Here is a 14196-nt window from a genome sequence, read left to right on the forward strand (position 1 = left end):
CAAGGAGTATGGGGTTGTGCCAGTGGATGTATGGAATGAGGGGTGGTATGCCCATAGGATGGGATTGATTTGCAAATGCCAATCACGACCAGAATCATTGACAACTTTCTTTAGGATTTTAAGTAGGGTTTTATTAGTTTCCTCCACCTAACCATTACCTTGTGGGAAATATGAGCTAGAAAAATGTTGATGGATGTGAAGGGAAGTGCACAATTCTTCCATATTTAGGTTTTCAAAATTGCCTCCATGGTTTGTGAAAATGGTAGCCAAAATGCCAAAGCAACATATGATATGATATAAGATAAACTTGGGCACCTAAACACCCATAGTGATGACAAGGGGAACTACTTTGACCCACTTAGTGAAATAATCAGTGGTGGTGATTATCCATTTGTGTCCTTCTGAAGAAAGTGGTGCAATAAGACCAACAAGATTGAACCCCCAATAAGCAAAAAGTCATGGTGGCACTATAGGTTATAGATCCTGAGCTGGGGCTTGGATTAGATTAGCATGTTTTTGACAAGGTAAAAATCATTTCACAAACTCACATGCATCATGCTCTAGAGTAAGCCAATAATACCCAGCTTGAAGGATTTGCTTAGCTAGCACTATCTCGCTCATGTGAGCACCACAAAGTCTAGAATGAACCTATTTAAGAGCCATTGTAGTCTCATTTTGGTCTAAAAATCAAGAGAGAGTATCATGATAACCAGGACAATATAGAGTTTGGGTGATGATAGTATAACATGAGGCTCTTTGAATAAGGTTCTGGTGTTGGGTTCATGTGAGATGGGGAGATATGATACCATTTAGTAGGTAAGCATGAATTTTGTGGTACCATGTGGATTGGGGACCAACCAAGATGCATACTTGTGTTGACTCATCATTCTCATATGTGGGTTCATGCAGCTACTCGACCAAGAATTCATATTGTGTAGCTTCTTCTAAGAGGGAACCAATAGTAGCCATGACATCTGCTGCTTTATTTTATAGTCTAGGTATCTATATGAACTAGAGTTGAGTAAAGTGTTCCTTCAATTGATCAAATAACTCCTTGTAAGGTAGTAGCTTGTCATCCTTGGTTTGATATTCATTCAAGGCTTGTTTAATTATAATCTGAGAATCACCATATACCTATAGCTCTATGATATTCCATTTGATGGCTATCTTGAGCCTTGCAACAAGGGCTTCATACTTTGAGATGTTATTAGTACACCAAAACTATAGCTTGAAAGATTTAGGAATGTAATTTCCTTGAGGTGTGACTAAGAGTATGCCCACACTGGAGCCATGAGATGTGTAGGAGTGATCAAAGTATAGCTTCTAGGATGGTTTTTCTTCTATCAAATAGAGGTGTTCATTTGGGAACTCCATAATGAAAGGGTGGTTTGCAACCAAGGGTGCATCTGCCAAGTGATCTACAATAGCCTAGCCTTTGATGGCCTTTTTGTCAATATATTGGATGTTAGACTCATTGAGAAGCATAACCCATTTTGCTAGACATCTTGTGAGTACTGTACAAGAGAGCATATATTTCAATAGATCAATTTTTGAGATTAGTTTCATAGTGTGACTCAACATGTAGTGATGCAACTTCTGAGTGGAAAATACCAAATCTAACCAATATTTCTCCATTGGCATGTAATTGAGCTCATATCCCACTAAGGTATGGCTAATATAATAAATAGCTCTTTCTTTTCTTGTATCATCAAGTTGCGCTAGAAGAGCACCTAATGTTGTGGGAGTAGTTGTGATGTATAAGATGAGTGGACACCCTACAACTAGAGGAACCAAAATAGGTGGATTAGCCAAGTATTTGTTGATGAGCTCAAAGTTGTGCTGGCATTTAGGGTCCCATCTGAAGTTCTGCTCCTTCTTGAGTAGATGTGTAAATGGTTGGCATTTATCAGTGAGATGGGAGATAAACTATCTGACTGATTGAAGTTTTCCCTGAAGAGAACGAGGGTGCTTGAGTGTCTTAGGAGGAGCCATATCCATGATGGCCTTGACCATTTTAGGATCAATCTCAATACCTTGTCATGATACAATGAATCCCAAGAGCTTTCCTAAGGTGATGCCAAAGACACATTTCTTAGGATTAAGCATTAGATGATATTGAGCCAATCAATGAAACACTTCCTTGAGATGAGATAAGTGATCAAGAGCATTAAGGGACTTGACTAAAATATTGTCTACATAATCCTCAAGAGTCTTATGGATTAGGTCATGGAAGATGACCATCATGACATGTTGATATGTTTCCTTGGTGTTCTTTAGCCCAAACGATATCATGTTGTAGCAAAATGTGCCCCAAAGTGTAGTGAATGTCATCTTATGTTGGTCTTCCTTTTATATATGAATCTAATTATATCTAGAGAAACCATCCATTAGTGACAAGATCTCATGACCTATGGTGAGATCAATAATCATGTTGATATTTGGTAGTGGGAAGTCATCCTTTAAAAAAGGTTTTTTGAGATCTCTGAAGTTTGTGCAAATTTTGATATCACCAAAAGGCTTGGTCATAGGTACCATGTAAAAAATCCATTTAGAATAATTTATTGGTAAAATGATTTTTGCTTCTAGCAACTTCTCTAGCTCCACTTTAACCAATAAGGTAACTTTGGGGTGCACCTTACAGAGCTTTTTCTTGTCAAGTTTGGCCTTCAAATCCATAGCCAAATGGTGTACAACTAGCTTGGGGTCCAACCCTAGCATGTCTTGATAGGACCATGCAAAGCACCCAACATTTTCATGGAGGACTTCAATGAGAAGATCTACTTGCTCAAGTGGTAGAGATGCTACAATGTATGTGATGTTTCATCAAACTAATATTGACTGGTCAAGATTCTTCTGTCAAGACTGAAGATATAGGAGGCCGATGCTCTTGTGGGGGAAGGATGAAATCTCCATCTTCAAGAGCCTTAGAGAGGTTTTCATTGTCAGATACATCTGTTGTCACTTAGGGTTGCACCCTTGTCCAAAGCCTATGCATGAGGACAACCTAGTGAAACATGGAAACAACCTCCAAGCTGTGGGACTTGAACTATGAGGTTGAGTCTTTGGAGAAGGCTAGATTCCTCTTACTATCAAGATACACCTAACTACTCTTGGAGAGGAAAAGGGAGAAGGAGAGCATCAAAGAAAATCTACCTAATCTAATCCAAAGAGGTGATGCACCAAAATAGAGTGTTCAGACCAATCTCTGCCCATATATGGACTATTGAACCAGAATGAAACTAAGGATATACACATTCAGATTTGCTTTAATCTAATAATCACATGAAGAACTAAAGACCAAGATGAATGACACAAGGATGAGAGATTCACTTATATTATCATTCATAAGTCAATAAGATACATTCATGCAGATTACTGATTTCCACAAAACACTAGTGGAGGCAAAGAGTTCTTGCACTTTACACCAATGGTTGAAAGAGATAAGCCAAAAATCATGTAGTTCAGAGGCAAAGGGAATTTTACACTAGAATTGTAGAGCAACAGTAGAGAACAATAGAGAATTATCAACCTTTTGGTACCATGAAATCTGATTTTTAACTAAAATAGGGCCTTGAGAAGATAGAGGTGGCGCCATAACTGTGCTCTGACCAAGTATATGGATCAACTGGGGGGGTGGTGGAGTGTCTTTGCATGCTTTACATTCACTTTTGGTGGCTGGAATTGATCATGAAGATCAGATTCATATAAAACCTTGATTTCTTATCATTTTTGGTGCATGAATCAGTAGAGTCAGTGAGTCAACATAACCCTAGCACTGGAATGAGCCATGTGGACCAATAACCTCCTTTTGTTTTTCCATCTCATGAGAGTCCAACACAGTTGACCATCCTTTCATTACTAACTGTGCCATCCTTGCAAATTCTAACCACAATGGTTTCATTAACTACCGGCATGTCAAAATTGTTACTGCCTCCACTAGACCCACTGGGACACGTGTCATGTACACACTATGTCACTATGGTTAAAATTCTTGCAGCTTTCCATAACGAGATAGTGCCCATTGTTGATCTAGATAGATCTGTGCATTGTGAAGACTCATCAAATTACTACACTTTTCCTTTAAGACCTTTGGGCCCATGAACCAATATTAGCACACTTGGCAACTACCTAGCATTTTCATCTTGGTGAGACTTGGCCCCACTGATACACGTGGAAAAAGGGCACTATGTTGCTATGGAAAAACAAGGAGCAACTTCCCATAGCAAGATAGAGCCCACCGTCGATTTCCCTCAGATTTGACAATGATCAACGAAATTGCACGACTGCACACTAAGATGGTTGAGTGGACCAATAGAATATCACCACTATACTATGACCCACCTGACAATTGTCACCAAGGATGGGCCGTACTATCACTTTGGAGAAGGGCAAACCCATTACGTTATCTGTGCCATGTGTCGCCAAGGCACTATGTTGCTATGGTTAAAATTCTCGCAACTTTTAATAGCGAGATAGCGCCCACCATAGATTTGAACTGATCTGATGGTGAGCAAGATAAATTTGACTTACCAATAGAAACTGGCCATGTGCCAACTTGTCTGACAACCCTTGTTTGCGACCCACCAAGTGAAGCAGGACCCACATTTTTCATAGTCATACCTTAGTCAACAAAAAGATTGATCAACTTCCAACGTGTCTGACAAATCCTCACTAACATTTGATAGGGCATACTTCAAACCCACCATATTTCCAAACTTCACTGCAAGATCACTTTCCATCTGGGAACTATATCGCTAATGGTGAGGAACATAGATTTCCTGATAACACCATATCGCCCACCACAAATGGAACAAACCCAATGCCAGGGAAACAAAGAGGTAAAAGGAAGGACCCACTTGCCACATAGTGAGAAGGTGCTATGTCACCATAGAAAAATGATGTACAACTTCTCATTGTGAGATAGCGCCAACTATAGATCTGGGGAAGATCTGATAGTGTGGGAAGTTGCAGGCTAGTGGAAGGAAAAAAGTGAAATACACTAAAGTTTTAATCATTTAATTTCTTGGTATTTCTTAGGCATTAAAATAAAATTAAACCTGGGAACTAGCCATTGGGTGGGGTTTGTATTTGAAATCAAATTTTGGTGGGGGCGCAAAAATAAGCAACAACGTCCTTTATTTTTATTTCATTTTTTGAGTCATCCAGTGGCACTCCAGAGGATGTTTTGTGTTTTCTTTTTTTCTTTTTTGTTTCTTTTTTCATTTCAATTTTGCAGCTAGAAATTTCCTCCTCCCCGAAGTAACCTAATAGATCAAGCTTGTATATATATAAGTTGATGGTGGTTTCAGCTATTTATGTGGTGTTTCTATCCCATGAATTTAAGGAGAGCATGCTTGGTAGAGAATTCATTAACATGAATGACACTTGGTTGGTCCCAATCTATGAGTTTGGGGTGAGTGATGGGTAGGTCTATGAGGTTCAAGGATAGTTGGCAGAGCACGGATGCTGCTGTGATAATTTTGTCAAGGAAGATATCATCATAGGATTTCTTTTCCACTTCCTCAAGAATGTCTTTGAGCTCAACAAGGCTGTTTTGGATGTTTGTGAAGGCATGGCCTTCCTTCATAGTGCCCCCAATCATAGGGAGTCCATAGCCTAAGCCTTTGTTTTTCTCCTCTTTGTAGGCTTCCATAGGCTACCTAATGGCTAACTCCAAGCAGCCTAGACCACCTCCTTGATAATCCCATTGTTCAGTAGCAAGGCGATGAGACCATGGGTACTTTTTTTTGAAGTGATCAAGGAGTTCTTTACTTTTTGGAGGTGGTTCCTTGTACAACCATGTACTAATGTCAAGAATTTTTTCCTCTCCATTGAGGATACCTTTGGTAAGAAATGTGGTAGGTCCAAGCTATTTGATTTGAGGGGTAGTATTTGGTCTTGGTATCTAATAGGTTGGGCACCCTCGAGTATGTGGATCAATTGGTAGAGCATCAAAAACAAAAGCATCTATGAGACTATATTCACCACAACCTTGGTAGTTGATCTTAACCATGGAAGGTGTTGGCTCCTAATTTAATAGTTTTGAAAAAGACCAAGAAACCAGATGAATGCATCTAAGGCTAGCAAATTCCTATGATAGATACACTTGATTGCAATCTTGGGCCAACTATAAGGCTTGACCCTTCTTCTTTAGGCTCTACAAAACCTAGGCAGGTGAACCCATAGATTCTTTATATGGTACCAACTATCAAAGCATACACTAAATCTAATATAAGATAGATAAAACCCTTATTTATCCTATTAACTCATGTAATAATAGATATCTATAGTAGAAAATTGCAAATCTAGGAAACTCATAAGTTGAGTGAGGGCATCACATTTAGGTTCTTCAACATGAAAGGGAAAGAACATTTATTTATAATGTTGATTTCAACAAACCCCTACTATGCAATAGTAAGAACTAATGATCCTTTAACTGATCAGTGCCTTAACCATTGGGAAAATCTATGAATAAAAAACACACATATGGATATCTGATACCTATTTGTATATTTAGATATCTGATCTATCCATTTAACTTGTAAATAAACATCTATGCTCAATTTGAACCTCATTGTTACGTGATATCCCCATCAGTAAACTTGCAACCCTATTGAATTCTTTGAAGCATTTACATAACCCCTTGAGTTATAAGCAACAATAAAATAACATACAACCTTAAGGGACTGCAACTATGATCCAAGCTCTTTGTTCAAAGATCATAAAACATTGATGCTCATTGAGATAGGAGACAAGATTCAAGATGAAACTCAACCTACTATTCTTTGTATTAATTTCTTTGAAACAATACAACCATATGCATGAAATGAAAATATAAAAACACCTAATAGATCTGAACTATCTACATAAAACTTAAATTGTTGTTCAATACAAGAGAGAATGTTGGGCGGTTGGCTTTCATAGCCTGAGCAAAGCTCCAAGAATTGGAAAATGAAAACCAACCAACAACCTTTTTTAGATAAGAAGAAAGAATATATATATATATATATATATATATATATATATATATATATATGAAGAGGGCAATTCTTAGATTGAATTTGCAATTGACATTTGTCCACATGAAATTCTCTTTCTTTCCCATGAAAAGACACTCTCTAATCTCTCTCCTCAACTACTACTCATATTCCAATTTGTTTTTCCTTTCTAGGAGCAAAAAGCCTCAGCAAAAGATATAATTTTATAACTAATTATGGATGTGCCAATTTATCAAATTGAACCCAAAACATCACAAATACTTAAAAAACTTGACACAAGAATCATTAAACACTTTAATGATATTTTTCCACTTAATTTTGCAGCTGATAACTTGAAACACTTGATAAAACATGTAGATACATCTATGAGAGAAAACCTCTTGTAGCATGAACCAGTGGCATTCTATGCAAAAACAAACTTTATATTCTGATAGTTCATCTCTTCTTGGTTCTGACGATATATAACATCACTATATTAGCCTCTCAAAAACCCCATGAATCTAAGTTCAAAAAATGTCCCCCTTGGTAGAAAACTCAGGTCTGCAACTTGGATTTTAAATTCACAAAACATTTAAAATGTTCTAAAGTTCATATTTTAGACTTAATCTCCCTTTGAATTTAAAAAACAATTTGAACAAACATTCATTTGAAAAAGAATTATTTTTTATGATTTCCAAAATTTCCCCTATCCTTTGAATTTGGGGTCAAACCCCTGTTGACCAAGTGCCACATGGTGCTTTGTGACTGGCCCACCATCTATATAGTCACCATCCTACTCCTAAGTTCCACATCATAATCTCAACGGGCTTGCTATAACATGGGAGAATTCCACTTACTAGCATTGCTTAAACTATGTGCATCTTATTATTGCAGGTGTGTGCCATTTGTTCGATGTCCCACGTGTCATCATCTGATTCATTTTGTCTTTAATCACACTCTAAACTACCACATCATCACACGCGAGACCCTTTGCTACATGGCAGTAGCCTACTTTCTCGCAATCTTTAACCTCCTTGCATCTTCAATTTGCGGGCATGCACCATCCATAAGATGTGGACACATGGCACAATCTTAGTTCATTGTCACCACATCAGCACATGTTCATCTTTCTCTAAAATATTGCTTACATCATCTCCAGTTGGCATCCACCTATGACTAGCTATCAATGGGCCCCGCGTGTGCATCATGGATTCTAAAAGCCGCACATCTTTAAGACACAATATGATGGGTGTGCTTTTATATTTAAAGACATTATAAATCTTTTCCACGAGGCATGTGGGATAAATTACTTTTAGTGTTTCTCTACCCTATTCTTGTTTGATTTTTCTTCCATGACAATTTTTTTTGTGTGGAGTGTTCTACTGATGCTAGTGTAATCTCTTATCCTACTTGTCTATAGATTTTTTTTTACTAATAGGTGCTACCTCTCTATTGAAACAATGGGTTTTCCTTGTTGCTGCTTAGACTCTCTACCTACTATCAGCTATCTTCACTCTTGCATATGGTCTCTCCTTTTTATATGTGGCTTCAACCTTTTGACCTCTAACATGGGATTTTCTATACAAGTCTGCCCCTTTTGCATTGGTTGGAGCTTCCTTTGTTTGCGTGGAGCATTGTTGCTTTAGTCGACACTTTCACATCCTCCAGTGGCTTCTACATTTTTTTTAAAATGGCCTGGGTGAGTTCTTTAATCTTTCTTGCTTCTATTGTGTCAGCTCTACTCATAAGTTGTGGCTATTTTTCTACATAGTCTGACTCCCTTTCACCTCTGGCATTGCACTTTCTTCACTCTATTCCCATGCATATAGAGAACCACAATCTTTTTCAAACCTCTAGAAGGTCATTCAAGCTAGAGAGAAAATGATATGGACAAGAAATTGTAACAAAACTGCACATCCTAATAGTGGCTCCATAAAGACTGCAATCTAATACTGCTAATGTGTGTGAGTTGCCCCTTTTGTTGAAGTGAAGGAAAAGTTGCATCTATATTATAATTTTTCATTAGCAACAACCTCTAAAAATGATTTGTTCATTCTTGTCATAGGAAAATCCCCTATGCCTTTTTCATTTGGTGTTGGTTGTCTTTATAAAGGTGTGGGCTTTAGTTGCTTCGCATAGGTTTCTCTTTGTTTTTTAATGTGTGATCTTGCTTTCACAACATGGAGCTACTCTTTTGGATACACTGGTGTATTCCTAGTATTTGGTGCCTCTTTTTAATGTGCTAAGCTCCTCTTTCAAATTCAGTTCATTGCCTTCCTATCTCATACGTGGCTTATGGCATGGGTTTCTCCAACACTTTATGTTGATCTTCATAAAAACTCCCCTACCATGGTTTTCCTCTTGTATTGTTTTAATTTTTATGGATAAAAATATATTACAACATTTATCCCCTCTTTGCTATGGCCATCGGCAATGCAACTCTAGTGAATGACCACTTGCATTCTTTATGTGAACCATGGGGATACCATGACTGAGAAGCTATCTTCACTCTATTTGGAAACATCAATAACAACTAATGATCTTGAAGCTCTCTTTTGACTTATGTGAGATATTATGTTTGTCATTATTTTAGTGACTCCATGATCTTCCAATGATAATTGAATTGGAGTTGATGAAGCCATGCCAGACTTAACAAGTTTGAATGTCATCTCTTTAAGACTTTCCAAATGCAAACCTCTTCTTGATGTTCCCATAAACAAAAGATCTTAAAAATATTGTGCTATGAATGAGAACATTGAAACATCATAACTTTACATTTCATAGTCCAGGCTATTAAGATTATTTTGACTTCTCAAAACCAACTCAATCTGTTCCATATTATTTGGTATGCTGCCATTAGTCAAGCCCCAAGTGGGCTTGGCTAAAAACAAATTTGTTTCTAGATGACTAAATTGTAAAACTGATCTATTTATCATCTTGACTTGATTATAATCAAATTCGATCACTAAGCCATCAATTAAAGCTCACTTTATCACTTATATGCAAACTATCAATTTTGTGTTAGGAGGTCCTTTGATTGGCCTTAAAAACTAACCAAAACACCTGACTGGGCTCTAAAAAATGGTACACTGAATCTTTTTTATGTATACTTTCATCTTGTCAAATCTCATCTCATGAAGAGTTTAGGGTCAAAAGATATTCACTTTCAAAGTTGACCTCTTAGAACTGCCTGTAAAAAGACATGTTAGAAAACACTAAATTGGGTTCTAATTTGGCTTTGAAAACTGGGTAAACAGACATTTGGAGGGACAAAAATTGGTACATTAGTTCTCTATCATGAGGAAAGTACGAATCTACATTTTGAGCTCATGATGAATAACAAGGCGCAAATGGTGAGTGGTCAAATTGGGCTACTCAGAATTTGCAATTGGAAACATTGACAAGATAATAATTTTTGCATATGGAATTGACTTGGAAAAATGTGCAAACAGATTCATCAAGATTTGCAACTAGGCACACTTAAAGTATTTTTAGAGTACTACACAATGGTATAATCCATTTGGTCTAGCCAATCATATATTTTGAGTTATGACATCACGAACAGGGGTAGCAAATAACCTACACTTTATGACACCGATAAAAAGATAGAAATTTGATTTGGAATCACATTCAAAAACATATCAAATAGATTCATCATAAGCTGCAACTTGAAGCATAATAGGTCTCTAACATCTAAAATGCAACGCAAAAGGAAATTTAGTATTTTAGTCAACTAGCCAAAAGTTATAGCACGTCAAACAAGGCTTCCCAGAATTCTATACTAATTGCATCGGCATGACAATATTAAATGACCAACTTTTAGGGATTCAAAACCTAGTCAAACAAACTCAAAATGACTCAAAATCTGAAACATAGGTTCTTAGGTATGGAAAATAAACACTCTCAAAGCAGCAAGTCATGAAACATTTTTGGGTGCGAGATATTCAGATGCAAACACAACCTCCTATCACTGTTTGACATTGGTGAAAATGCAAATTTCACAAAATGGCTCAAAACGTCAATTTGACTTTATGAAACACTTAGATAGGCTAAATTCAGGGTGCTAGAAGCATTAAACACCTCTTGGGGCTCAATGGTACAGTTGGGCACAATCTCATTAAAAAGCATTTATAGGGCTCAATTTTCTCAACAGTGCTCAAAATTCAGGCTACAATTTTGAGCACCAATAGTGGCTCTATTTGGAGATGCATGTCCCTTGCAGACATGGAAAGATTTTAGATCTCTAGAAGAAGTAGACCACACACCTAAACTTCGAAAACTTCTTCTCAAACATCTCTATTGAAAGCAAGAAATAACTACACAACTATGTACAAATGATGGCCCCGGGCTAGTGGAAAGTTTTCAAAACTTCTTACCTCTATCATACAATTGATTTTCATCACCATTCTCCTAAGGTAAACTAGAATTCTTATTCCCATTTGTTTCACCCAACATATCAACACTTTCCATCATTTTGTTAGGCAAAAAAAAACTACTATCATTACTTCCATAGTGCATATAAAAATCAGGCATGCTTTCTTCATCTTTCTCACCATGAAAAAATGAATCCACGTAATCATGACAACTGACACTAAACTAAAACTGATCATTACTGGCTGAATCATGGATTCCTTCAACCAAAAAAAAAAGCAATCAAATTCAAATTCATTCAACGAGTTACATGAATCAGATTGTAACTCACCTTGTGCCTTTAGATATGAGGAATGTATAAACTTTGATTTCTCCTCGTTTGCAACATCAGTACACCATACATCAGACTGAATATATGCTGCATTTTCTTCACATTCCAACAAATTATTAGATCCCAAATCACAAGAATTATCATGAAATCACCTTCTAAAAACATGCTGATCCGTATCAATTTCTTCCTCAAATAACTCAGTAGGATAAACCAATTCCTTACTATTACTTTCCTCATCACATGAGCTATCTAAATTTATCTCATCTTCATGAAAATAAGAAAACCATGAACTAACAACAAACCTTATCTCTACATCTTCATTTTCAACATAGAAGTTTTCATGTGTATTGATGTATAGATTACCATCACATACACCTCCCAAACTTGACAAAGCATATTCTAAAGATGTATCTTCTTCAACATCAAATTTAGGGGAAATGACTTCACCATATGGAAATGCAAAATGTGGAAAAGCACAAGAATCCTTGGATAGATTAGCATACCTTTCAAAATCATGAGCCAACAAATCAGAAATCTCATCAACACTTAACAAGACTTCATCCCTAGTTTCTTCTCCTTGGTTGTGATCATTATCTCGATAGCTTGATACGTTTGTAATAGCAGGCTTGTTAGTAATATTTTTTGAAAAATCAAAACTCTAATCATCACATACATCTTCTTCCTTAAACAAAACCTCAATAATCAATATCTTAGAACATTTACTTTCAACACTAGAAGAAGAACTATTACTACTGTTATACTTCTCATCTTTCTTATACTCATCATTATAAAAAGATAAATCCACATTATGCACATTATCAAATTGTTGATTACTATCCTCTGATTCATAAAACTAAGACTCTTCATATTTAGTATCACCTTCAACAGACTCATTACATTCACTATTATTAAATTTATTAGCATTCAAAGAACTTTCAACCTCCATGATAAAATCTTGGATTTCATAAATCTTATCTAATCTTATCTTGGCTGGCCAATCATCTGAATGTGGCATAAAAATTTCTAAGAGTACCACTGGCCATGAAGACTCCTTAGGTCTAAAAGACTCATCAAGATTCATAACTATTGATTTGAACTTCATGTAAATTTGAAATCCACTAAGACCCTTAATATCCCCAATTATGTTTCTTAACATTAAGATAGCCTTATCATGAATCCTTCTTTTCAATCTAGCAATAGTTGCACGAACACTTTCAGGAGTTGGCACATCATTTTTAGACCTAGACTCAGAATCCATCTCTTGAAATTTCAAAAACTCCTAGCTCTATTTTCTTAGTGCTGAACCAATAGATGGAGGCATCCATTTTAAACAACTTTTGACTTCCATGAAAAGAAAACATAAAAACCAAATAACCTCAAGTGCTGATGTAAACGTAGATCTGTTGATTTGGCATAGGTGCAAGACTGAAGTTCTTTCACACCACTAGTCAAAAATTTGTAGAGTCGCCACCTCTTTGCAAGAGGAATAAAATAATCAATGTTGTGATTAACCTTTTACACTTCAATTTCTTATAATAGTAGATTGCAAAGAACACTTTAAAACTTATCAAGAATTTAAACTTCCTTTTCAATAAACTACCAAAAGCTTCAGATCTGCCCATACAATTGAAAGTCCTTCGAAATTTTTTAGTGAAATCAATGAGGAACAAAATGGTACAAAGATTTGAGAGTCACCACTCACTCATGTGAGAAATAAAACATAATTTTTCACTTGACAAATCTAAACTAGACCTTAAATGTAGGAGATCGTTAATCACCTTGAAAAGAAACTAGACTTTATAAGTCAATTCTTGACTTTGAACTTTCTCAACAACACTTGCAAACTGAATTGATTGAAGATAGACCTATAATAGTCATAGAACAAAATTTTCATCCAATTTTACATGTTGTTATCCATGAATAAAGCTTAACTGGGGAACATAAAACGTCAACAAAGAAATGGTAAACACCACACACAACCCTATTTTTGTAGCATATCCTTCTTGTTGTATTGAATCTTCTTTGAATTCTCAAGGTTTATTTGCTATTTAGATTCAATACAACTCCCCAGGAGAGTTTCCATTTTGTTGCTGACTCGGATGGGAAAAACCCAACTAAAAAGAGGACTAAAATATTCAACTTACACCAGAGATTCTTGTCCTTTTAATAGTGAATTACTTCACAGACTCCCTAACAAAGTCACCATTTTGTTGGCTCCTAATTTAATAGTTTTGAAAAAGACCAAGAAACTAGATGAATGCATCTAAGGCTAGAAACTTCCTATGATGGATATACTCGATTGCAATCTTGAGGCAACTATAAGGCTAGACCCTTCTTCTTCTTTAGGCTTTGCAAAACCTAGGTGGGTGGACCCATCGATTCTTTATATGGTACTAGTTACCAAAGAATACACTGAATCTAATATGAGGTAGATAAAACCCTTATTTCTCCTATTAACTCATGTAATAACATAGATCTATAGTAGCAAATTGCAAATCTAGGAAAATCATAATTTGA

Source organism: Cupressus sempervirens, chromosome 11 (assembly GCF_028749045.1).
Source record: "Cupressus sempervirens isolate cs-2001-9-10 chromosome 11, ASM2874904v1, whole genome shotgun sequence".
NCBI lineage: Eukaryota > Viridiplantae > Streptophyta > Pinopsida > Cupressales > Cupressaceae > Cupressus > Cupressus sempervirens.